The sequence below is a fragment of the Rhea pennata genome, chromosome 8 (genome assembly GCF_028389875.1).
Source record: "Rhea pennata isolate bPtePen1 chromosome 8, bPtePen1.pri, whole genome shotgun sequence".
NCBI lineage: Eukaryota > Metazoa > Chordata > Aves > Rheiformes > Rheidae > Rhea > Rhea pennata.
The window spans coordinates 5,965,180-5,991,724 of record NC_084670.1 but is presented as its reverse complement, the minus strand read 5'-3'; the positions used below and the strand labels follow the sequence as shown (position 1 = coordinate 5,991,724).

The 26,545-nt window shown below is 39.8% G+C and overlaps 1 long non-coding RNA gene across 2 annotated transcripts in view; it reads left to right on the top strand.

Moving 5' to 3' along the window:
* The window catches only part of LOC134143537 (uncharacterized), a 110,042-nt gene that overhangs the window by 46,352 nt on the left and 37,145 nt on the right, over positions 1–26,545 (top strand). The window contains exon 4 of one of the 2 annotated variants that reach the window (XR_009959134.1): positions 9,626–9,705. The exons of the other annotated variant lie outside the window; for it this stretch is intronic. This is a non-coding gene — a long non-coding RNA (uncharacterized LOC134143537). Of the gene's footprint in view, positions 1–9,625; positions 9,706–26,545 lie in introns of those variants that run through there. 2 annotated transcript variants of the gene reach the window in all.

Below are 26,545 nucleotides of genomic sequence, written 5' to 3'. Positions count from 1 at the left end.
CACCAACTTCCTGAAGTTAGGGCCAAGTTTGAGAGGTGCTTTTGTATATGGAGGTGCATTACCCAGGCAAGTTGAAATTTCAGAGAATTAATGGAGCATTTTTAGAGTAAGACAGCAACTAGAAAATTAGCTGTGCCTAGAGAAACACATTAAGATTTGCTACAGATATTTTAACTGAAAAGGAAAGAAGCAGCATAATATAGCCAGGACATTTGCTAAATCAGGACAAGCAAGGAGCTTCCAGATCCCTGCAGTGGTACAAGAGATAGAGATGCAGCATGCCTTCATATGGCTAAAGAATCTGGTAAAGCAGGACAAACAAGAAACCTACAGACCTCTACAGTGATGCAAGATATAAAGAAGCAGTAATCCTTTTCCTAGGAAGAAAAGGTGTCTGCAGCTACGATACCTCCCTTGGCTTGGAGTTCAAGTTTTTCCTATGAGATAGTAACTAAAATTCCCATATGAATGAAGTCTAAAATCACTAAGGAGATATTAAATTTTATAGTGAGATGTATGGGTCTAGTGAGATTGAAGGAGATTGCTTTTTCACAAACTCACAGCCCTCAAGTGCCACAAATACAACACAGATCTCATCCTGTGGGAAGAAGAGGAAAGCATATTAAGCCTTAGACCTTGCCTTCCCTCCTGCAGGGACAGAGAATTTTCACATAATGGCCTATCTAGATGTAGTCATCTCACAGTTCTGCAGGTATTGCTCGGGACTCTTAAACAGCACAGTCTAAAGCAGGGCTTTACTCATTTAAAAAGCTTCTGCAAAGATACGATATCCTTTGGAAAAAAAAATGAGAAAAAATAATTAGAACAAAGCAAAATAAAACATTTGCATTTTATTTCTTTCCTAACTAGTAGGAAAGCCAGGGTGTGTATAAAAGATGAGTTCCACTAGCCTCTCGTTTTAGGAGGACTGAGATGAGGCAAGGATTGGGGGCAGGGGAAGAAAGCGCTATGCATTTTATTCCTTTGTGACTAATATTATTCCTTACAAGAGTCCAAATAGTTGAGAGTAGTTTTTGTATTGTTTCTGAGAGGCTTTGTGGTTTTTCTTTTCTTACTCTATCTCCAGAGTTTCCCATAGGCTTGGAAGTTTCTGTTCTGGCACAGAATTGGTTAGTGGTCTCTAGACTAAATGGTGGCTCTCTCTACTGAACTTCCTTCTATAAGGGAAATGTGGTAGGGTTACCAGGAGGGCTGGCAGCAACTTCTTAAACAGTCTTTTGAAAGAAGGAAAAAAAATCATAGCAAATAACCCATACATAGCTATTCACCCATCCCCTTGTGCAGGCAGTCAGAAATGCTGGCAGCTACCATGACGAGCTTAAAAAAATCATCATTATACTATAGGCAGCTTGAAATCAAATAATATGCGCAGACAAAAGGTTTTCATTTTGGAGTTATTGTGCCTGGCTGATTTTGGAGGAGGGGAGAAAGAGACCTATTGTCTCTTATAAAGCAAAAGGGTGGCCTGGTTTTGGTTCTGCAGGAGTGGAACGATCTGTGTGCTATTAGCTGACAGTAAAGACATCCTCTCCGCAGAGCTTGCTCGCTGCTCCACTTAGTTTGCAATTGGTAACTGCCAAATCCCCACAGGGTAAGAGGCCTTGCACTCCAGCTGTTGGAGAAGTAATATCCCCCACTGCTCAGCATGATAGGAGAGTAATAAAAACATCATTTCTAATAGGAAAATGATGCTTGCAGAAGCAAATGGAGACTGGCTTGCTTAAGGGAGAGGAGGCTTTGGGAAGGACAAAGCCATCCTTAGCAACCTTATGGATAGAGCCTTTCTTCTAGAGCTGAAGATAGGGGAAGTGTCACAGAATCCCTCAAATTTGGGCAGATGGTGAAACTTCATAGTCTTTTGTAATTGCTAGCTACAGTCCTGTTAAACTTCTAATTGACCCTACAATTCTTTGTTAAAAAGAATGTGTAGGAGCTTTCTAGAAGAAAAGTATTTTTTATTTTAGATGAACTGTTGGTAACTTTTCTTAGAGCCTCTATTTTGTCTTTGACTCCCCCTTTTTTTTTAAGCAGAAGCAATTATTAACCTCCCCTGTTCCTGGGGTGCACAAAATATCCAGAGTATTTGAGTTCAGTGTTTGTTTGTCAAGGTCCTTACACTGCTCAGGACTGTGAATACAGAACAGTTGAAGAACACTTTCATGTCTCAGTTTTTCATTATACAATCTTGCTCGGGTGCTTTTAAAATATATATAGGAAAGACCGTACTGATACTGTAAACTTTGTAATTATTTCATGATGGTTTATCTTGTTCAACTCTGTTTGTAGCAGCTCCCTCCTGTTACAAAGACATGGATTTATTAGGGTAAAAATTCTATAACAAGGGAGAAAATCTGTATTTGTTGTATGTGTTTGGTACCCAAGCTTGAGGTGCTAATTCTAACATGATTTTTTTCTGGCTGCATCATTTACTTAACTGGTCTCCAGGAGTTGCTCAACATTCATATATTTCATCAGTTAGGCTTTGGAATAACAACATATGCAGTAGGTTTCTTTACCCTTATCTGTCCAGGAAGTCCCTTTGTAGAGAATTGCTCTTGGCAGGAAAAGTGTCAGCATAGTTCGTGTTGATGAGATCATTTCAAATTAACCATTGGCTTTGGTGGTATCCCATGCTGCCTTTTGAAAGAGGGGGAAGAATTGAGCCCAGTGCCATTTCTACTGTGTTTATACAAAGAGATTAGATAATTCTGTATCAGTATCGTGATTAAAAGAAAGGAAATCTTCAAGGGGCCTTGCCAGTTCTCCTCTGGGTACAATGCATGATGGAAAATCCCTATTCTTGAGCTCTTTCCTAACCTAGCAAACTGGGAGAACTTTACATTTAAAGTATTTTGTTCTTAGGTGTTTGTTTTTGCATTCTGAATGCACTTTCCTCTTGCAGCACGTACTACCTTTTCAAACCTCAGTAACCTCCATGGACGAGGAGGTGCCACGGACTATAGACAGAAGTGATTCAAATGAGTTTGTGATTCTCACTGCTCAGATGCACGAAATGCCAAAAGCATTTTAAACATCTTAAAGATGTTGCCTCAGATGTAAGGGAACAGAGATGTTGATCCCCTCTGTTTGACTTCAGTTGGTTTTGATGGGGAATTTTAAGCTGAGTAGCAGGAACAGTTTGGACTTACTATGTGTGTAAGCACATAGTACCTTTTTGCAAATGAGGTTCTCAGAAACTTTCTTATTTGAAGCACTAAGACAGGGAAAAAAATTCTGTGCAGAGAAGGAAATAAACTGTAGGATTTAATATGCTTTTCATCAGTCAAAAACATGATCCTACTAAAAAGAAGTGGATGAGCTGAAAACTAGCTTTTGTAGCAGGAACTTATCAGTACCAGGATAGAACTTCTTTCTCTGAAACTGTAGGAATCTGCTATTTCAAACAGAAATAACTGTTTCAGCAGTGAGCAATAAAGGATTTACTATGGCACTGAAATGAACTGGGCAGCTTCCATTCACCTGAGCACAATGCTATAGGCATGCACTAGTTGTTCATTGTGATGTTGTTTCTGTCTATACACTGTGATGTATAAAGTGGTTGGAAATGTCCGCTGTCTTTCTTCTGGGAGACGGAAGCAAAACGATGCATGTGTTTTTCACTTAAGTAGCAAAAAGTAATTTTGGTGGATTTCTGACTCTTAAGAAGAATGATGTGAAAATATCTTTGGGAATATTGCACCTGTCACTTATTACCTTCAGACTGTTTCATATTCAACAGTTTTGTGAATTTTGGATCAAGCGTATTCTGCTTTAGACTATTTCTAAGTTGACGTGAATAAACACTCAACATCAAAATCCTTAAAGATGCATTAGAGATTTCATACCTAGGCATCTGCAGTCATGATGTTCTGAAAAGTACTACCATGACCGAAGAGTGATATTGGTAGTAGTGATGGGGCCATAAAGATCTCTTAGGTTGAAGGATATGTTGAAGGATAAAGGACAAATAATGTTCAGCTAAATGCTGGAGAAAATAAATCTTTATTACAAAGTTGTGAAGAGCACTAGAAGAACGTTTGTAAGCTCTGATGGAGCTGATATCAGTCAGTCTGAGACTATACTTACTATTCAAAGGACAATGTTATGTCCAGGAAGTCTTCTGACTGTTGCTCAGAGCATAACTTCATAGGAACAGTCCTGAGAATGACCTACCAGAATAAAATATGTGAGCTCATAAGACAAGACAGAATAACCTGAGGTATCAAAAAAACCACAGATATTGCTGATGATGGCTGAGAACAGATTTGAAGTTTTAGAAACCCGTTGATACCGAAAGAGAGATTTTTAGAGACATAGAAAGGAAACTTGCAGATGAAACCGAGAGGGCTATTGCTCAAAAAATTTTCTTCAGAATGAGAAGCCACCTTATGCTGGGAATTACAGTAAAGCTGGAGGACTAGGTAGATGATGCACCAGATAACAAAGCACAATTGAGTTGACAGAAGAAAAATATTAGTAATATGAATGCATTTTACAAGAATATCTATTTGTGGAGGAATCAAGTGAGCATGACTAAGGACAGAAGTGGTAATTATAGTGTAGCTATAAATAGAGAAAATACTGTGATCTCTTTAATAGTGAGGTGGAAGAAAAGGGATACTGGCTACAATCCAGACAGCTCAGCTGGAGAAATACCACATTTTGAGGAGCTTCAAGAGACAATTACAATTCTCAGGACCAATAAAGCACCAAGGGCTGACAGTGTTCTGCTGCATTATTGAAAACAGGAGAGTCTACACGAACTCAAAAACTTTAGAAACTGATTTGTTTTGGGAGCTTGAAAAACTTCCAAGTGAATATGCCCAATTCTAAAAAGAGGGGAAAACAAAATGGAAGAAGTATTGCAGTATTTTCCTTTCATGGTACAACCTATAATGTCCAATCTGCTTTATGAAGAGACATATTTTTCACAGCAGGGAGAGGCTTGATCCACTAACTGTTCGACAGAGGTCAGGCATTTAATCAGAATTATTTATCTGTTTGTGTATGCATGTGTATTTGAACTCTATGTGTACCTTTTATGGAGGTTTAAGACAGCTGGTGTGTTTGTCACAAATTGGCTTCCAGGCAGAAGAAGGATTTGGATGCCTTGAAAATATATTAGAAAGGTGCAAATGTGAACTGGTTGAAATGGCAGAAGTTATACATTTTGTTATATTTGACTTCAGTGAAGGATTAAGCTAGGGAGATGCACCATTCCTGATACTTTTAATGTGACTATGTAGGAATTCATATGGTCATGGTGAAGTTCTCAGAATGGTGTGAATTTAAATGGTTTGCGTGCTTTTTGTTTTTTTTTTTTTTTTTTTTTGGCTGTGCTGGTGAGATAACTATCAGGAGAGACAGGAAATATAACTCAAGAGAGGGTTGGAGACCTAAGGTACTGCAAATAAAAAAGCCAATTCCAAACAGTGTTTAAATTGGGAAAAAATAAAGCCCAGTTGTTAGTTTAAGCAGAACTTAGCAAAGGTTTTTTGGGAGCCAGTAACTACACTAGGTTATGTTGATGTTAAATGACACCTCAGAGGAAACTAAGGATTGTTAAAAGCAGGAGTGGTGTTACTTCTGCAGGTAGTGAGAGAGTAACCTGTAGAGAGATCCAAGATGTTGGACGTTTTTTTCAGAGGGAAGAATCACCATTAAATACTTTAAACAAAGCACTGAGGTAGATATTTGGAGAATGTAAGGGAAAATGTGTGGAGAAGACTTAACAAAGATGAGCTTGAAGTCTATAAAGAACCTAACATAGTAAAGGTAATGAAATCCCTAACCATTTTGCTGGCATAGCCTACATTTAGGATGATGAAAGACAGAACAGCTGAACATTTCTTGGAAGGCGATTCTCATGGTATTTGATCTGAGTGCTGATCAAAGAGACAACCATTATTGAGCATGACCAATGGCCCTTAATGTGAATTAGTAGCAATGGAGAAAAAAATGCCCTTGACAGTCTTAGCAAATTATGAAAACAGCCAGGGATTTTAGGGTCTGCAGAACTAATAAATAAGTAACTAACAGTGCATTAAAAGTTGGATATCATAACAGAGTTTCTGCAATAGCAGATGTGATGCAGTAAAACTGCACTGAGGATTTCATATGAAGTAGTTTGGGGGATGGATTTGACCCAATTATTTTGCATCAATGGAGATGAAAATCAGGGCCAATATACTTGGAAGGATTTTAAAAAGAGCTGTTGGACTAACAATGGTGAGAGTTGTTGGGTTGGATTGGAAATCTGGACACTGATCATTGGAAGGATTCTAATGATTTGAGCTGTGTTTTTAAGTTATATGAGTTGCGTTTTGGTTTCCACCTGAATTTTTAGATAAAAAGTGCTGTAGATAAGGATGTGTAAGTGAGCAAGAATTGGATAATTCTGACACAAGTGTTTGGCTTTAATCTGTTCCTTCACCTATTCCTGTGTTTTAACCTTCTCAAAGTCTAACACAATATTTTTATGACTTGGACTTACTGTTCATGCCAGTCACTTGTGTGAACACTTCTGTCCTTAGCTAGCCTGAAAATAGCTGTTCTTGGAATCAGCCAAAGTTCCCTGAAGCTCATGGGAAGACTTGTGGATGAGGCTCTCTGTCATATGGCTGGTTCTCAGAACCAAAGATTTCTATGATGGTCTTCCAGGTTCAAATTGTGTATGTAGATCCAGTTCAGTAGATCTGGTCCCTTTATATTTTTTATTTCTTAAATCCTTTTATTCTACTCTGACATCTAGTGAAGCCAGTGTTAAGTGATGCCACTGTGGGGAGTGCCTTGGTATTCTGAAAGTATGCATAATAATATCTTCCGAGGACTAGTGTGAAGTCCAGAAATGTTCTGTGATTATAGGTCAGTATTATTCCAAGCATATGTTCTTGGCAAAAAAAAATCACATATATATATGTATGTGTATATATATATATATATGTATGTATGTATGTATATATAAATCATAATAAGGAAGGCTTTCAACCATATCAATAATCCAAGTCCTTTAACATCAGGTTAGATACAAAAAAAAGGAAGAATAGAATAAAACAATGCTTTCCCTCTGTCCCTGGTCACAGCTTTAAAAGGAAATATCTGAAAAGGATTAGCAATAAAGCTGCTGAGTGAGCTGCTGAGTTTTAAATAAAAATCATATATATATATAAATAAATAAATAAATATATATATATATGTCTCAATTAATTCGTTACCTTCCACTCAGTTCATCCTGGCCCTTTGATTATCCTCTGTCACAGCCCCTCTTGCAGCAGTTTTTCAACTCAGAACTTTTCTCTGCATCCTACTTCCTCCTTACAGATTTAAAAAACAAAATTTTTTCTTCCTCTACTGGCTTTGGTTCCCATGCTTCTTTCTCAGACTTTTGCATTAGCCATTAGTATCCTGTTGCCCCTGATAGCTCATTGAACTTGGTCTTGAGTCAATGGTCTTGTTTTGAACCGATTAGAAAAGATTTCCTTTTCTTTATCAAAGCTAAACAAAAACAAGGAAATTAAATTAAATACAAAACAATGTTTAAATAACAGTAGGGTTGTGACATGAGGCAGGAAACTCGAAGATAAGGTTGATGATCTGCCCAGAACTTCGGAATAGAGAGGCACCGTTGCAAGAATGAAGGGCAAAACGTCAGCCATCATACAGCATTTTTGTAGGGTTTCATCAGTTGTAATTACAGCAGAGCAGTAATTGCCTGGAAAGCAGCCGCATAGCATCTGTTGACTGGCCTGGGAGACAGAGGCATGTGATCTTCTACTGCACCTTCAGGCTGAGATCTGAATACCTGAATGAAGTGGAGAGAGCATGTGCCGTCAGGGGCAAAGAGGCAGGAAGTGCAGCCACAAGGTTTAAAGGGGCCTCTAAGTGGCTGTCCTCGCCGTGTCTCTTGGTGGTGAACTGATGAGATAATGCCCATTTGGCATTTCAGGCTACTTCTAGGGAAGAAAAGTTGCTAAACTGGACATCTTTGTCTGACCTCACTCAGCAGCTTTATTGCTAATTGCCCAATTTGGACCTCTCCATCTTCCTTCATTAAAAAACTTAAATGCCTAAATATTTACCTTTGGATATATATTAATTTTTAAATAATGTGTTTAAAGTTCTCCCAAAAGCCAGAATATGGAATAAAAATTCAGGAGACAGCCCTCAGGGCCGTATTCTATGTAGGAGTACTGCTGACAGCTGTAAGGACAAAAATGCCATAGCTCTGGTAAGAAGGATAAAACGAACGCAAAGCATAAGTCAGGCCCTTCATTTACTATGAATTCACTGTGGCTCATTTCTTTCAGATTAGCTGAGGACTGACAGTTCCCAGCAATTTGAGTTGGAATGCATTGCAAACGTCGTATGTTGAAAATCTCTTCTTTTCAATTAACTGTTTTGATAAAATGGGTGAACCTGAGGGAAGAGATTCATCCCTCATACAAAAGCAGGTTAAGGTCCTGAGATGGAATTTGTGCCACTTTATAAGCATATATGTGTGCACAAGTGTGCATATATACACATATATGTATGTATATATCTAAATATATATGTATCATTCATATATATATATATATATATTTATATATGAAATATGCCTTAAAAAGAGAAATATAACATCTCTCCTGGAAGGCTGAGTGCACTGAGGCACTCATATCTGGAGAGGAGGTGCATCTGATACTATAAAGTGCCTCTGATGTCCCCAGTAGCATAGGGAAAAGACGTGAAATGGGAAGAAAAAGGGAAACTCTTCCGGCTGTACAGCTGGAAGCAAGGAGGCAGGGTGCTGGCCTACAAGTGCTGACAGTGCCTAAACACAGCTCTGCTTAGAGCTCTAACACCATCCTGTGCAAAGCAGGTGTTGTCAGGAACTAATGGGACCGCCTTCCCCTTTTGTCTCGTGGCTATTTTCAGGTGAAGCCCCTGCCTGAAGGGTGGATAGTGTAAGAGAGTACATACCAGTGACCCTTAAATTATAAAGCTGTCTAAAGCTTGGGACCACCTGGAAGATGATATTAGGAGAGAGGCAGAGCTGAATGATGTTTTTTCCCTCATTTTCCTTTGTTCTTCTGATTGCTGTTGTCACTCCAAATTGCAACCCCTCATAATCTTATCCTGCTCCATCTTAGCCTGAGTTTAACACCATGGATGGTTTCCTTTGCCTGTGGTGATTTAGGGCTCATCCATCTGGAAAGACCTGCCACAATGCATGTGAGATTTTATCTTGGCAGGAAGAAGGAATACTGGTTGCTTTACCTAATGATAGACAGCTGTAATTATGGTTAACTGACATCCTGTGTGCTTCTCCTTGCTGCCTCCAGTCAGGATACATCCTCCGTGTTTATATTTGCAGAGCTTTATCCCTCACTGGAGTAGAGGAGTGAGTTGTTGAAAAGGCATTTGATTCACTCTTCTTCCCAAGCAAGCCCTCCTATCTTCTGCTGGGTGGCGTCTGTTCTCAGGTCTTTTGAAGCTGTAGGATAGTTGCCCTTTTCAGCAGATGAAGTTACCTGGCTGTTTGCTTAGCTCATTCCCCCGATCCCATACCTTCTGGAGATTGAACTGGAACATGCTTCTTACAGACTCTTTTATTATCCTTTCCTAGGCAAAGATGTGATCATCTGCTGTCGAATTTGATTGATGTCTGAACGTGCATTGCAGAGCCCTTCCATGTTATGTCCTCTACCTGTGTAATGTGCAGGCTATGCTATTGCCTGAGTGGTTCTGTTGCTTGAATGGAGAATACTTGCAAAAGGCAAGGAAAGCTTGCATGAATCTCTTCTCTGCAGAGGTGGTTTCTTGGTCTTCGTTTTTCAGTTTTAAATCAGTCTTTTCTAGGGTGTGAATTCCAACATCGTTTGAGTTGACTGCTAATGTCAAAAGCACTGACATCTGCACAGTTCGCTTGCACTGAGTTAATGGTAGATTAGAATAAAATGATTTTTTTTTAATCTAAAAAAAATCCTAGGAATATTTTTGCCAAACAAACTTCGAGCTGATGAAGATCTGCGAAACCATGCTGTGTGTTGCCCTCCACTGTAGAAGATGAACCATATTGAAGCTCTTTGCCCCAATGAATTTTGCATTTGTCATGCTGCTATTTGCTTTCTCTTCTCCAAGGAAATGAATATTGCAGATTGTAGAACAGCTTAGTCTGAAGTTAAAGGGAGATGGGAGCATTTTTAAAATATCCTATTCTGCCAGTGTATTACTTGCATGGCTTGAAATTCCCTCCTGCTGTGCTTCTTTAAACTTTTGTTCTCTTTCAAGTGCAAAGAAGGGCCTATCAGCAAAAGCTGCCAGTGGAGAGATGGAGATGACTGACCCAACAACAAGCATACTCCTTCCCTCCTTCCTCTATGTTACGTTTAAGAAAAAAGATGTGAATCCTGTGGGAAGTGTCCCGAAGCAACAACGAGTTTTTATGAATCGTCCTCCAGAATACCCTTGCTGTGAGGTGGTAACCAAAAAAAACTTTAAACATCAATGTCATGTGACAAGTCCAGAGCCTGAGACTGTTCCCCATTTGGTTTTCATTATTTAATGTAAGTTAGATTGTCAGAAAGCTCTTTAATGAAAGGCCTTAAGAGGGAACATATTGTTGATCTAGAAAAGTCGATAAACAACTGGCAGCCATGCATGGTATTTTCATGCTAAACCAACATAAAAAGATTCCCTACGCTTTTTCCCCATGCCCCTTTGTTTCTTTTCAGGATAATGTGAACATATGTTTTGTCCCCATGAAAGGGACGTGATTTAGATCAAGGCTTTGGCATGTCCAGCAAGCCTAAAGCAATTTTTGTGTTTGCAAAAAACAAAAATGATCTTGTTAAGATTGGCAGCCTCAGACCCTCGCATGGAACAAACCTCCTCACAGCTTTCACTGTGACATACAGGCTTCCCAGCCTCCCAGTGAGCCAGCGTGAGTCTACACAGCACTGCTGAAAGCCGGTATCTCCTCAAAATGAGTTTTGTAACCTAAGCAATGGCTCACTTTCTCAACTGGTGTAGGAAGTCAGATCTGAGAAGCTCTGCTGTTTTACACTAGGTAAGAAATAACCTGTCATGGCCTGTGTAACTCTTGAAAAACTCTGTATTGGTACCTCAGGGTACATCACTTAGTTTCTCTGTTTTCAGTTAGAATAAATAAACATCTAGTAATCAAATACTCACTGTCAAGTTCTAAACACCTATTAGTGCACTGTGATTTGCCAAACCTTCTTGTGCCCTTCTGGGGCACATTGCCTATGATCTGCCCATGCATTTCTTTCATTTTCCTCTCTAAGACTGTTTAGGATATTCCACCAATCATGCATGCAATTTCTTTGTCATCTTTGAAAGACTGATGTGGTTTAATTTATAAGAACCATGTTGAGAAGATGTTTCCTGTTAAAAAGTGAAACCTCTTCTTACCACTTCTCCATCTGGAACCAGCAGGGACAGTAAACAACTTTTACTGGATTTAAGGTCTTATTTCTCTTCTCTGCTCAAGACTGCTTATTGCTTCTTCATGTAACTGGCCAAAGCAGCCTTCATGAAGAGGTCCTAACCTACAAGTTAGATCACTGTACCTGGATGCCACAAACAATGAAGAGCTCTGCCAAAGTCCAGATCTAAACAAAGACCGGAAATTTTCCACCATACAGAGATGGAAGGAGGTATTTCAGTGATCTGGAACATGCCTGAAGATAGTCACATGACTTTAAGTAAAAGTGTGAAGGAATTCTAGTGTTCATGCATCATCCCCACACTGTCTCTGGGCACCTGTCCCTACCTACTGTGTGAGCAATTCTGTTCTAGCTTGAACCTCAGAGAATTCATTCCAATCTGTCACTTTGCAACACTGTGAGGTCAAAAAAAGGATCTTCTCAATCAGATTTATTGCCGTCATCTCACCTCACATACCAGACTCCTATGTAGAAGCGAGTTACCCAGCTTTCTTTATTCTGTCATGTTCTTTTTCATGTCCAACATCAAGGAACAAGAACTACACTGGGAATCTCCACACCATCGTAATAAATGTAGGTCATTGTGTAACACAACGGCAGGTTGTTGTTTTATGAAATGTCAGGCAAATCTTACTGATTTTATAATTTTTCTGTTTTAGATCTGCATGCATTTCAGGCTGTGAGGAGAGTAGATTGTAAAGAATGGCTTATAAAGACTGAGAAGTTGGGAAATTATTGGTTAAGAAATTAAGTGACCAAGCACCTTCCCAATCAATGATTGTATAGCCTCTCTGATTGTCCCTCTGACTTAACTGATGTCTCTGACCCAAATTTTGATAGGAAACAGGGCAGGACACAAACTGAAAATATAATTTGCTGTGAGATGCCACATGTCCTGGCACATGGTTCTCAATATTGGTGTTATTCTAGGAGACCATGGTTCACATCACTCTAGCTACATGAGCTCATGTCTGTGTTGTTCACATGCTCCCACTTTCCAGTGAAACAGGAGAGGATGCATTGGCATCGCATGAAGAAGCTTTTTTTCTCTTTCAAATGTCAGCTTTCCCTCTGAGACTTGTTAAGCAAAAAAATGACAGTGTCCCCAGGTCATGCATTACTCAGCAGGAACATGAGGCCCCCAGATGTGCTGTGGCTCCAATTCACAGGATGTTCTTTGTCTGTGGGACAATGCTCCATTTCTTTTAATACATCTGGTGAGAAAAGGCAGGAGCCAATGTACTGATTTGACTTGAACTTCAGGCATCATTCTCAAAGATGAAGATCCTCTCATTTCCCATCCTGTCTTCAGCTCTTGAGAAGCAAACAGAGGGAGCAGGGCTGAGTTGTGGCACTTTTTATAAAGATCTTCTGTCATTTCAGTGTGAAATCAGCATAGCTTATGGCGTGTTTAAGCATTGCAGTAAGGATCACTGTGTTTCGTAATAATTGTGCGTTAAGAACTGAGTTTTCTGCCAGTTGTGCATGTGTGAAAGGCTGCCTCAACTAATGATTTATCAGGCATGAGAACACACGAAGGGGTGTTCGTGCTCCCTCCAAACTTTTCCATGAAGCAGTTTAGTTGTCCAGCTCTGAGTCGTTGCTATAGTTTATATGGCTACTAGGGTGCTCCGCAACTTCACACACACTGGTTTATGCTGGTTTAGCTCCACTGATTTCGAGCAAGTTTAGTTGGCTTTTCTCAACATCAAGCATATCCACATGGCGTAAGCTTTCTTCTGCTGTGGCATAAATATAACATAATGAAGTAAAGCCTAGGAAAATGCTAGAGAAAGCACAGTGTATCTCATCTAAGCTCAAGATGTTAGCTGTCCTTATGGCAATAAAGACTTGTGAATTGCTTATGACTCATTGGGAAGTACTTTGCTCTCAGTGTTACCAACAGCTAATGGGAATCCCAGGTTTCATGTATAAAAGGTTAGCAGCATGGTCCATACGTCTGTTTACTTTCATTCTAGAGTATTGATGTATCATTTTAATGGTATGAGCGTTCTTGCAGACTACATCTTTCTGCAGAGGCATTGTGTTGTAGATAGATTTTTATAGATCCCCTTCCAACATCAGTTCTATTGTATTGCCTGATTTAGGGACTCTCTGTAGCCATCTTTTATCACTACTGCTGATCGGCTTTTGAGATCCTCGATTGCTTGCCTGAACTGACAATAATACGGAGTCTCATTAACTGTCCATACCCAAGAACAGGGATAGAGTTGCTTGGTTTGTGGAAAAAAATGTGGGAGCAGAAAGGAGAGCCAAGAGCAAGAGGAAGGAACTCAGAATACAGTTAAGTTCTCCAAGAATTGTAATGGCTTTAAAAATATTTTTTTTTTAAAGTTTCAATAATAGAAAATTTTAGGAACTGTTTTTAGGAGTTCAATTAAATGAAGACAAGAAGACACTAAAGCTAGAAAGAAAAGGAAGGGTCTTTTGAGCCAAAAACGTGTTCAAATAGTATGAAATGTGTTTCTGTAACACCTAATAGAGCCAACAGGATTTATATTAAACTTATGAAAAAATGTATCCCCAATTTAGGTGAATGTTTTTATCCTTTGTTATGTGATGAGCTCTTCTCCCATAATGACTACTGAAATCTTTGTCTTCCATGTTCTGTATAGTCAATTTTTTCTCTACAGAATGATATTGCAAGGGAACTTTTATCTATTCATCTTTACACATCCCGAATTTTGGGATGATCTACAGCTAGGAAATGAAGTGGACCAATTATACTCTTTCCAGTTAAAATTAATTATTACAATGGAGAAAACATCATTAGCATCGTGATTCTTTTGCACATGGTCATTAATTGATCAAAATAATCTGGTATTATCACAGAATTAATGACTGCTGTTTCAAAATGTCCAATCTCAGTTGAATTATTGTGCTAGAATCCCAAGTTCTGAGTTCTTTTATTATTATCTGAAGTGATCTCTCCCAGCCTTGCAGCATCAGATCCTTTGAACTATGAAATGCTTAGTTGAGCACAAGCTTTGCTGAATTTTTCCCTTTTTTATCAGCCTGATTCATGACTCCTGAGCTACAATTGAAGATGGTGATGTGTTTGTATGTTTGTGGCTGGTCTTCATGATGACTCAAGGATGCTGGTGGGCAGAAGGAGCTTATCTACAAGGAAACGTAGAAGGAGAAAGGGAGCGAATTATACTTCTGTCCAGCAGGGTTGGATTATATCCAAGGGGGAGATGGAAGCTGCCATATGATGCATTTGACAGAGGGTCCCCAGAATGAAATCCCAGTGAAACAGGGACAGATTTCGGTTCTGTCCTTGTCTTCCATTTTCCCTTTGAGGGTATATGAAAGCTAAAAGAGCACAGTCTTTATTAAATGTGGGACACTAATCGAGATTTTCGTTTGGAGCAATGGGCAGTAATAACTCTGCGCAAAGTGGTCAAATAAATCTCAGAAGCCACTGGAGCAGCCCATAGGAACGTTGAAGTTAGACGGCCTCCTCATGAACATTCCATGGGTAAGAGCAAAGGGCTGGCTCCCAATTTTACAATGGGTGTTATTCTGAACTGAGCCTTTGAATTAAACCACTTTCAGGATAAGCTCATTTTTAAAGGATTCCAATCCCCTTTCTAGATTTTTTTTTTTTACTTGTTCATTAAATTATATTTTATCCTTGTGGAAGCTAGATTGGTGACATGGGAGTCTGATGTAGGTCCAGCTGTCTAAAGCTATTTAGATATGCTAAGCTGTAGAGCACATGGGTAAATTAAAAGACAGTGTTACAGCTGGAAAAGAATGGGAACTTATTTCAGTGCTCCTAGAACTGGATTAGGGATGGAAATTAAGGGAGAAGTGTGAAAAATAGTGGAATTCCATTCCTTTCTGGGGCTAATTTGTGGTCTGGTACTGGCAAAATCATACACAGAAATTTCTGTGAATCAGCTCCTCTGTGAGGATTGCATATGCAAAGAAACTCTTATGGTGACTACCATAAGAAAAAGACTCCATCCTCTTCAGGCCAACGTAGACACTGAAGTTTAGTCTGAAATATATTTTGCTATTTTTTAAACACTCTCCAAAACTTACAGGAAAAGTTAGGTATTTTGACAAATATTTTTAAACATTTTAAAGGGAAGAAAGGATCTTAGAATTAACATCTCTCTCAATCTCCTATTTTTACTTCTACTTCAAAAACATCTGGACTCTAGTGTTGACGGATAAACTCCATAATCTCTTTACTTACAGTAAATGTGCTCTCCAAGTAATATTTTTCACTTCTAATTTAGTAGCATCTGAGCAGTGGGGGGCAATAGAGGGAAGTGAGGCAAAGGCTGAAGTATTTCCAAGGGAATTGATGCAGTGACTTTACTGTTGGAAAAACACCTAAACAACGGATGCCCACAGATGAACCTCTGAGCTGGCAGTGCATGAAGTCCTCTCCACTTGCAGTCATCAGGCTGCAGGTGGGCTGAGCGTGCAAGGACCAGTAGTGGGTAATGTTGTCAGAGGCACTGAATACCTCTGACATGAGGTTTGCTCACATCTGCTTTCCTCCTGAGCCTGCCCAGAGCTGCTTTAAAGGCTTTATAACTAGCACTGCTTGCAACTCATGGTTCTTCTATGGATTCTTGTGCAAAACTGATGCTGCATGGAGAATTCCTCACTGGCTTTCAGTGAACTTGAGCTGTTGTGGATAAATCCAAATCAGCTCCATTCTCAGGGGAATCACTTGTAGTGTTGCTGGGAAAAGGGAACTGCTTGTTTAGTGATCATCACTTTTTAATGATTTGTGAAAGACAGTTTGGCATATGTTGTTATTAGTTTCCGAGGTTTAATGGAAGGTTGAATGACAAAATCTAGCATATAATTGCATTTAGAGCTGTGAAATCCAAGATTACTTGCTGTATATCAGCCTATTTTCAAAATATTTCTCCCATGAAAAGCAAACAGTATACCCTGTTAGGAACCTCCTGGGTCTGTTTTATTTTTAGTCATGTTTGCTTTGTGGCGATCAGTTGGTCAGGTAACTTTGTCCATTTTAGATCTGCTTCCTCACTTAAATGGAGAAAGGCACATAAAGATCTGATTAAGCCAGCTGCTGTGAAAGGACACAGCCACACCTCAGGATTATTGATATTGAAGCCTTTGGAAGGGCCGGGCTCTCCTAACCGCTTCACATTTTTTTTTTTTTAAGTACTGGCTCCTGGAATCAAGTGATTCCACACAGCTTTTGGCGTTCAGATTTACAAGTTTGTTGTTCTCAAAGTTACAGGGAAATGCTTAAAAATGAATATGTAGAATATATGAAACAAAAGTCCAGAATTAAGAATAAAATGGTTATCATTTCTGGTTGTTCTGTAGACTGCATGATTTTGGGGGGAGTTGGAGAAGGTATCCTAGCTGTTGCGTGCTTGGAGTTTGGAAGGCTGAGGAAGCAATTCTTCATGTAATGGAGGGGTAGAAGGAGCCTGTGCCTGGGATATATGGGAGAAAATGAAGCTTGTCAAGACACCTGCACTGACATTTTTAAGGCAATCTCAATTTTCACTGTTCCGTCCCACACTTCATAAATGAATAATTGCAAGACATTTTAAAGAGTCCCCATTTCTACTTCAAGTCAGATGATGTGTCAGTAAGAAATGGTGACTAGAACTGAGCAAATAGGAAAAAATCCTTATGGATGTTATTTCAGATTCCAAAATGAATTTGGGTTGGCCTGTGTTCAAAAGCCTCACATGTTAGCTTTGTGGAAACACTTGGGTGCCAGCATTTTACTAGCACAAATACCAAGCAAATATGAATTGTAAAGCTCAAAATACTTCAGTGAGTCATTGGAAATGAATTTGGTAATTTGGACTATCTAATTGAAATTTCACACTGTGTTAAGTGCTACATTCATTTAGGCGGCAGCATCCCTAAGCTGAGTTCTTTGCACTTGGTAAGAGAGTAAATACTGAATGTTGGTCAGTAAACAGCTTCCAGCATTCAAAGGAAAAAGAGTCAGAATTTTCTAATTTCAACTATTGAGAATTTCAGATTGTGAAACCATTCCAGGAATAGTAAGATACTGTGTATATAATATTCGTGTTTAAATGGCCAAAGAAATGTATGGCTCATACATCTAAAGCTGTTATCAAGGGGATGGTAGTGAGAATATTAGACAGCGAAGCTACAAGTTGTTCTTGTTTCTTACAGGAACTTTATGTGTACAAACATACACCTCTTGTTAGTACCCATGCAGCTGAAATGTGAAGAGCGAAACACAGCTCTTCCAAAGGCACTCGCCCTTTGCAAAGATTTAGCTCTGGACAGCTACAGATTCAGTAGGGAAGTGAGAAATCTTGACAACTCCAGGTTTATCAAGCAACTAGCACTTCGTCTATGCGAGCTGTCTGTGGCTTCCTTCCTATCCCTACCAAACTGATACCAACTAAGGGTTCATACTAGAAATAAATCTTCTACTATATTACAAGATGGTCATATTCCTTCAAATATGCAAAAGGTGTGAGGGATTGGATTAAACTTTGAGTGCTGTGGATGGTTTTCTTTCAGAATAAGATATTGTTTGCCTGAATCCATGCCTTTTTTTATGGTTGTTTGTCACCGGCCATGACCTCCTCAGATGTAAATTGTGGGGGGAAGAAGCAATGCTAAAGATGTGGAGTGAAGAGAGGGAGAAAACATGAGTAACAAGCACAAAGCGATTAGACATCTGAAAAGTTGCTGATGCACTCTATGTACAAGAGAGGGTTTTCAGAGCTAAGACAACACTCAAGAGGTGACCCTGCTCCCTGCCTGGCTTTCACCTCCTGCTGACCCATGTGTCAAATGGCCTCACATTTCCATTCCATATCACAACTCTTCTTGTCTCATCTAGTTTATGTGAAATTTACTCCTTTGATGTCTTGCATTTCAAGGGCTGATACTAGAGAGTCCAGATCTGAGCAAAGCACTCATTCCAAACCATGCAACTCCTGCTGGCCAGGAGAGAGAAGTAGACATGAGATGAGGAGATGGAAAGGCAAAAAAGAAAGAGTGACAGGAGAGCTGATTCACTTTCAGCCTATTTGTTATTTGAATTATTGCACTGCGCTTTGTGCAAGGTGTCAGACTTTTCATTTGTAATTTCAAAGACAACCCTCACTGTGGTCAGAAGAGGTGGATCTAACACTAGATCTGTGTGGTGGATCAGAGGTATAGGAGCAGGACCAAGGGAACCATTTCCTATTGTTAATCTTTGTATAAAGAAGTGTAACTGCAGGTTACATAATTGTTGTGATCAGTCCTGCTGTTTACTTAATCCGTTACAGAGCTCTTTGGCGAGTGCCCTCCTGCCACAGCTCAGCCAACGTAGTCAGCCAAATTCTGATCTCACATCCCCACAGTCCCACTGAAACTGCTGTGGATATATATGGATCTGAATGAGGTCAAGGCCTGGCCCAGGATCTACAGGGATGGGCAAAGTAGGTGTATGGAACTGCACACAAATCCCTGCATCTATGCTGGTCATGCTAGCTAAGAATCCTTTTAAGGTTGTACTGCCATAATTTTTAGGTTGGTCTAGCAATTAAAAAATATTTTTTTCTAGTTGTCAAAACAGAAAAAGTACAAGAAATATGGATTTCACATCCTTACATAGAGTTCCTGGCAGCTAGTATTCTTTCTGCACTTGTGATGACAAATAATATTAACCTTAGCCATTTTGCTTGGCACTCAGGATTGTGTATTTTAGTCTCATTATTCCTCCCAGAACAGAGAACAGTTTGTAATCACTGCTTCAGTTTTTCACCAGCCTCGTGTCCAAAAACAAGGCTGAAGCCAAGGATTAGATCTTTTCTTGCATGGGAACGAAACCCACATCAGTCACAGAATTCTCTAGATCATAAAATTCATTGCTTTGGAAGACAGTAGAAGATACCTTTATACTCTCACAGAAATGGCCTGGATTGTGAACCCGGCAGATTCCTACAGCAGAGTTTTCTGTTGGCCAAGCACTAGCTTTGATGGTTTTCTTCAAACTGGTTTCTCCTCTCTTGCTTCTTTTCCTAACATCTAATCATCCAAATTTTGCTCCCTAAAATTTGTTTTCTTAGAGACTTGCAAACAAGTAACAAAACAAAAGTAGAACAGAACAGATGTGGTCTGTTCGACCCAAGTTCAGAGTCTGTCAGTGTGTGACATCAATGAAACTACAAGCCTTCAGGATAGGCCAGAGTCATATTATGATCAGTGATGTAAGTGATAAAATGTTGCCTGCTACTCAGACCTTCCTAAGAGGCCTGAAGTGGCCCTTCCATCTCAAAGCTATTAGTGTGCCCTTATGTAGAGATGCAAACATACCTCTCAGTTGGTAAATCTTTTAGCTGTGGTCCTTTATGAACTCAGGAGGGAGGTAGGCATGCAGCCCTTGAGGGGACCTCCGTGGTTGTTCGGTCCATTCTCTGTGTACTCTGGGATGAACAATCATGCTCTACAATTTCATTCATAAATTCCTGAAGCTGAAGTTAGTGTGCAAGTCAACTGCTAGGTTTTCAGCACAGGGTGGTCTTTGTAGTTTTTGGAAGAATACTCTAGAGAGCCTTTTACCAAAATTGGTATGATATAACCTGTTACCATATAGAATATTTCCTTTCTAGGCTTATAAATGTGCAACTCCATCTGGTTGGACTGTATTTTAAGAGAGTATGGATACTAGCCTATGTTATTACCAGGAATAAAACGTTATGATTATACAATATATTAAACAATGAGATCCTGTAGAAAGAACTTCTCTTCCCAGTCATGTTGTAGGTGATTTCTTGGAATGTTTCTTAGTTCGTCAAGGAGAAGATATGGCAAATGCTAAATCTAAAAAATTCTTCACTGAAACTGACCTAGTTCTTGCCCTCAGTTATTTTAGATTTAGCATTAAAAAAGGAGCTAATCAAGTGCCATTGAGCTGAGCAGGAAAGTCTCCCTGATACCTTAGATATTTACCGAACAACCTCAACATTGTGAATCAGAACAAATGGGTGGCACCATCTGTAACACTTTCTCTGCTTTTCTAGCACTGTTTCTCACGCAAGCTCGTTGTAATAATCCAGACTGGATGCAGTCCAGGCAGCTGGTGGATGTTGTCATTCTTCCACTGACTGACAAGGGAGGTGCAGACCGAGAGTGAGAACCTGGAAGAATAATTGCCTTTACCAAGAGGGGTGGGAAATGGCATTACTGACTGTTTTTGTGATAGTAATTACTAAAAGTCATGAAAAATCATCTCCATCCTTTCCTGAAGATTGGAAAGATTCAGTTTTGCATGCCATTGCTGGGCTTTTTGGCCCAGAGAAGTACTTGGAGGTTCATTCGTTACTTGCTTTAATCCCTCCCAGTTTGACTATGCTGAAAGTGAAATCTTTACATTAAAAATAGTGTTGTCACTGCCAATAACTGAACTGTGCATTGTAGAACCTGAATCTTTATAGAGCATTTTGCTGTGTTATTCTCCTGGCCACTCAGATTTTGCTCCCTTGGTCCTATAGGTATATGTGACCTTCAAAATAAACTATGAGCACATCCAGCATTATATTATATAGAATTAGATTGTCAAAAACTTCTCTTTTGAACAACTTGCCACTTGAATCCATGACCACTATTTGGAGTGTCTTGGCTTGGTCTACTCCTTAGACTTTGTCTTGTTCTTTGCAAATTTATACTGCCCTGTTAACACAATTCAAGTCTAATACTACATCACAAACTGTGGGCTTTTGGGCAGCTCTCCAACTACAAGTAACTTTTCTTACCAGTATTTCTCTTTTGCCTTCCTTGTAATAATTCCATCATATGTGGACAGAACTGCTGCTTTTAATGTATGTCTTGTTGAAGCTTTGCAGGTTCCTTTAGATTTACACAGGACTCAGTTATAAAAGGAGAAACTAAATCTCTTGTCCATTCCACTCCCAAATCTGTGTTTCTCTTATTTCCGAACACTTCATTTAGAAAGCTGGCCTGAGAAGCCAGAGCTAACGTCACGTGCCTCATTAAGTTCAGTTGTTTAGGTCAGACAAATTTTGCTTTTATAAACTTTTTTGAGATACAGAACGAAACGTGAAACATGAGTCAAACAGTTTTTGCATGTGTTTAACTTGGAACACTTTGTAGCTGTAAAGTCCTGATTCAGTACAGGAAAATGTACTTCTTTGCTCTCCAACAACTTTATAAGATGGCTCTCAACTGGATAGATATGCACTTACTCATCTTGCTGCTGATTCAGTTGCTTTGGTTACTCCATCTTCAGAAACACAGACTAAGAAACTTTGCCAAGAAAGAAACCACCATTTATATTTCTGTGATTTCAGAATGAGAAGAAAGCCCAGATCAGCAGGAAATACCCCCATCATTGAAAGAATTTAGAACAGACAGACACAAAATCCTGTTTGGGGTACCACTATAGCTTCAGTGTTCCGTGCAGAGTGAATGGCTAGGTAATCCTTGGTCATATCTGTGTGGTGAAACTCTAATCTAATCTATAAACCCATAGGCAAATCCCATCCATGTTTAATATCCAAAGGATAACCTGGGACTGGTATGACCCTTTGGTCCAGGTTTGACTAATTCAGTGTTCTGATTCTTTCATCTCTAGGGTCTTTTTGCACCAGATTACTCATATTGATACTACTGTGCCTGGTATACCATTTTGCAGCCCTGTTGCTATGTACTATCTCTTTATACCTCCAGCTGGATCTGGTTTCTTTTGAAAGTCCTTGAGTTTACCCTTTCAACACCAGGTCTGACTTGGAAACCTCAATACATGCAGCAGGTGAACATTCGAGAGGGCACGTATGTCCCTTCCAGCCAACCCTGCTTGGTATTTATGGCAGTTGGACATTTTCATGAGGTCAATCTAGACAAAACCTGTGTTTCATCAGTCAGTACCTGGTTTGAGCAAAAGAGGCTACCAGTGCTGATTCAGACCACAGCATGGAAAAGCAATTCCTGGCTTTATTTAGTTTCTGAACACTCAGGCTACTTCTGGTGTGAGGCAAACACCTTCCCTCCCTGGCCCTGCATGCTTTTTTATTCTTTTTGTGTGTATGCACCTGTGTCCTTGCTGAGGTATCCACCTGCATCTTCAACCAATGTCTGGTTAACCCTCTTATTATGTGGGCGTAGGGCAGTTTTTCTGTGATGGACAGCTTGGTAGCAGCCAAATGCTAGAGCAGGTATCAACAGGAAGTTTGCCATGCTGTGCTTTCCACAGCTCTGTTAAAATGCACATTATAGTTCCCTCCTGGCAAGTTTTCTTACAGTGGTTCTCCCCAGATCTCTCGAGCTTGTCTGTGTTGGATCCGACAATGGTGCCAATCACTTGGCTGTGCCCTCCTCACATTAAAGAGCTTTGTACTTTGTCTAAACATTGCTTATCAGTGACTTCCTGTCTTGTACACATGGCATGAAGAATTAGTTTTGGCATGGAAAAAATAATAGTAATCTGTGGCCACCTTTTCTGTTCTGTATCAAGGTCAGAGCATTCCTGACCCAAGTCCTGGCTCTGGCAGCTTGGAGCTTTGTGTTTGCTGCATGGTTTAAAGGTTTTCTGTAACAAAAAGCTATTCAAAACTCTGATGGAAAACACAGAAAAGGCAGGGCATGATCTGTTATCTGAAGTCAGCTCTTGGAACCTTGTTGCCAATTGAGCCAGTATTTTCCACTCATCTGAGATAGCAGTGGAAGTCAGTATTCATTTATTACCTCAGCTGGTCTAAAAAGTCACCAGGGTTGTTTATCTCAGCTATGTACCTCACACAGCTACAAGCTGTAGCCCTGGCTGCTTGGCAGTGCAAAACCAAGAGGGACTCTTGCAGAAGTGATATTTTGTTAAGTTACCTCCGGACAGATTCATTCCATTAGCTTTGCTTGGCCATGATGTTTGTAACAGTTGGCCAAAGATGAGCCCGCGTAAATCAGGAATGACTTAGAAAGCCACAGTGGAAGTGAGAGGATTAGCAGAGGCCTGATGTCTCCACTAGGAGAGGAGGAACTTTGTCCATGTGAATGGCTCTGTGTTAGTTATCCCCTGGTTCTGAGTCCCCTTATGAATATTTGAGGCCTTACCTGGATCTGCACTGTCTCTAGTATGATCAGCTTTGGCGAGTTACTGAATCCGACCTCTCGTCAAAATCCAGACTTCTATTTTGATAATCACTTGGCTCTCAATATCCTAGTATCTACTATGGGAATAGAGTTTATGTGCAAAAGATCCAATTAAGGCATTACCAAAAAAACAACTCATAATCATTGTTATAGTAAATTGTTGAAATTCAGGTTTCACCTGAAAAAGAAGCTTAAAAACAGTACACTTTGGAATTCCACATTTCTTCTTCCACTGGCAAACATGCAAATCATGTTTTCCCAGCTCTGGATCCAGACATGATTTCTCCTCTGTTCTGGATCCATAGACACTCCAGACTCTGAACATGCAGTGTTTTTTCTGCCCTGCAAATCTTCAGAGATGGACAAAAGTTGACTCTATAGTTCTCTTAGATTTTCTGAAAGGTTGGATTTATATCTAGGTAGAAGAGCTGGTATTTCCACTGGCAATTGGATGTTGAACTGAATTTGAGCAGGTCCAATTGTAGACACAGATCTAAAATTGAGCCAACCAGTTTCATGGACTCTGCAGATCATACTATCCTGAAATGTCATTTGAGGTAAAGAGATTCACTTGCTCTCTTCAAAGGGGAGTCCAAGGTGAAATTTCCAGATCCACCTTTGCTGTCTGCAGCTGTTTTGACTGCATGGAACTTTCAGTGCTACTTGGAAACACTGTATAGAGTAACTTGTTCCCTTAGTGCTGCTTTGCCTGTATATTACTCTAGTCAGATATGCACTCCTTGTCATTGCTGATGTTTCTTGGGCTCTCTGCTATTTATGCTGTGATTCTTCTGTTGAAATTGACCAAATGCTCATGATCTTTTGTGGAAATTTGGATGAATTTTGCCTTATATCCAGTCTAGAACATCTGCAGACTTTGCAGCTCTGACTTTTTTTTTTTTTCCTTTCTTCCCTTTTCCTGTTACAAGTGACACAGCCCATCACCAAACCAGCCTGTAGTTCTAGATTTGTAACATACCTTTGCTATTGAAAGTAAGGAGCTGCTGAGCAAGCTGCCAAATGGATTAATGGTTGTTTATCAAATCAATCTCAGCCAGTGATTATGAAGGGATGTTTTTCTAACCTTCTGCTACTTGGGGTTGGATTTCTGCAAGGGTCACTGATAGCATGTTTGCCAGCCATGATGTTTATCATCACAGGTTTTTCAAAACAATGTGAGAATCTCCTTCTTCGGAGAGGTACAATAGGATGTTTGTCATTCTCGTCTGTTGGCATCTATGATATGAACAAGAGAAGGCATCGTGGGTGGGGTTGTTCTCCTGCTGTATTTGCTCTCTTAGTCTTGTGTGGTCTTTGCCAGTATATATTTATGTCCTTTTTGAAAGTTATTGTGTTTTTATTCTCCATTCAGGGGAATGTCTGGCTGTCTAAAGGGGTTACCTTTTCACCTGTATTAAGTCAGAGAAAAGAATGGAGAGAGAGCAAAATTGAAATGGAACTGGAAGTTTTTATAGGCCTAACAGGTCTGAGTCAAAGAGGATGTTTGTTAAAAACCTGTGGCAGATCAAGCAAAAGCTGCCTTCCCCTACTTACCTTCCTTTGCAGCAGAAACTGCTGGGTGAAAATCTATGGTTTGGATTATGCACAAAACCAGAGTTTGACAGACAAAATGTTTCCTTTGGTTTTAAAAGCTCTGAAGCACTTTATGTATTGGGGGAGAGTTAGCTTCCAGTAATATATAAAAATGCTAGTGGCAGGGACTTTCAGAGGAGTTTAAAAGGATTAGGAACTTGACTGTCAGATAACCCTTCATGTCTGTTGCAGGAAAATATTACTGAAGAATTTATTTTCTGGCTGGAGAGCTTCAATCTTACACTACTAGGAGGAGTTAAGTATTTTTTGCTGAATTCAGGTGTTGCCTGCTAGGGAGGAAGACGTGTATGGGCATCATTCTTGGGAAATGTACTCCTCTGTGCATCGCAAATGAGTCATTTCAATTAGATTCAAAAAGCATAGGTTTGTGTTCTTTGGTGACATATGATGGCCATGAAACTCAGCAAAACACTGGGTTTGCGAAAAGTAAATGTCATATTGGGTCGTTACCACTGAAAAAGAGGGCTCTGTTTAATCTAATGGGGAAAATTGGTGGTACAGTATGGAAGGGGAGAAAGGACATTTCATGAAATATTCTCATAACAGAGGTGAGTTGCAATAGCCTTTTAAAGGAGCTGGGTTTAACTAATTCCTTCATCTCCACAAATGTTACATAAGAGCCATTGGCAACACCAGTGCACATGCGCTGCTTTTACAAAGGACCAGAAAACCAGCCCAGATGTTTACAAAGCAACCACAAAAGACAGGAAGAAAAACAAACGTACAGAGATGCTTTAAATGCAAAGCAACCAATAAGCATAGGAAAAAAACATCCATGTTCCTGGCAGTAGCTTTTAAACATAATGAAACCATTTGGGGCAACCCTCCTTCAAACTTGCCTCATGTCAGGTTTGAATTACCAGTTATGTTTCCATTCATCACTTAAGGTCAAAGACTTCGTCTTTCAGTATGGATTTACTCTTCTCTTCAAAGGCAGATAGAGAAGATAGGGCAGATATCGATCTTTTAATTCATCCTAATTGATTTTTCCTGCCTTCCCGTACTTATCTTTATTGACAGAAGCTGTACAGAATGGGCATAAAAGGGGACGCTTGTCTCCCTTGTCTTCATCTTTGGGTGAAGTGGTAGTTCTTGGTTAGCCTGCAAGCTGCTTAGGGACCTGTTCAGTCCAGACCTGCAATTCAAAGTTCGTTTGACCACTGTGTAAGTTGCTCTATGTCTACTTCATTCAGACTGATCCCTTGGCCCCTTTTCTGAGGATCTCTCAACTGTTTGGAGTATGAGAGGAGAGAGCTCTGACTTCAGATGCTTTACTCCAAGGTCTGGACCCCTTCTGCGACAAGAAACAGGGCACTTTTAGGTGAAAAACACAGACTGTTGCAGAGCTG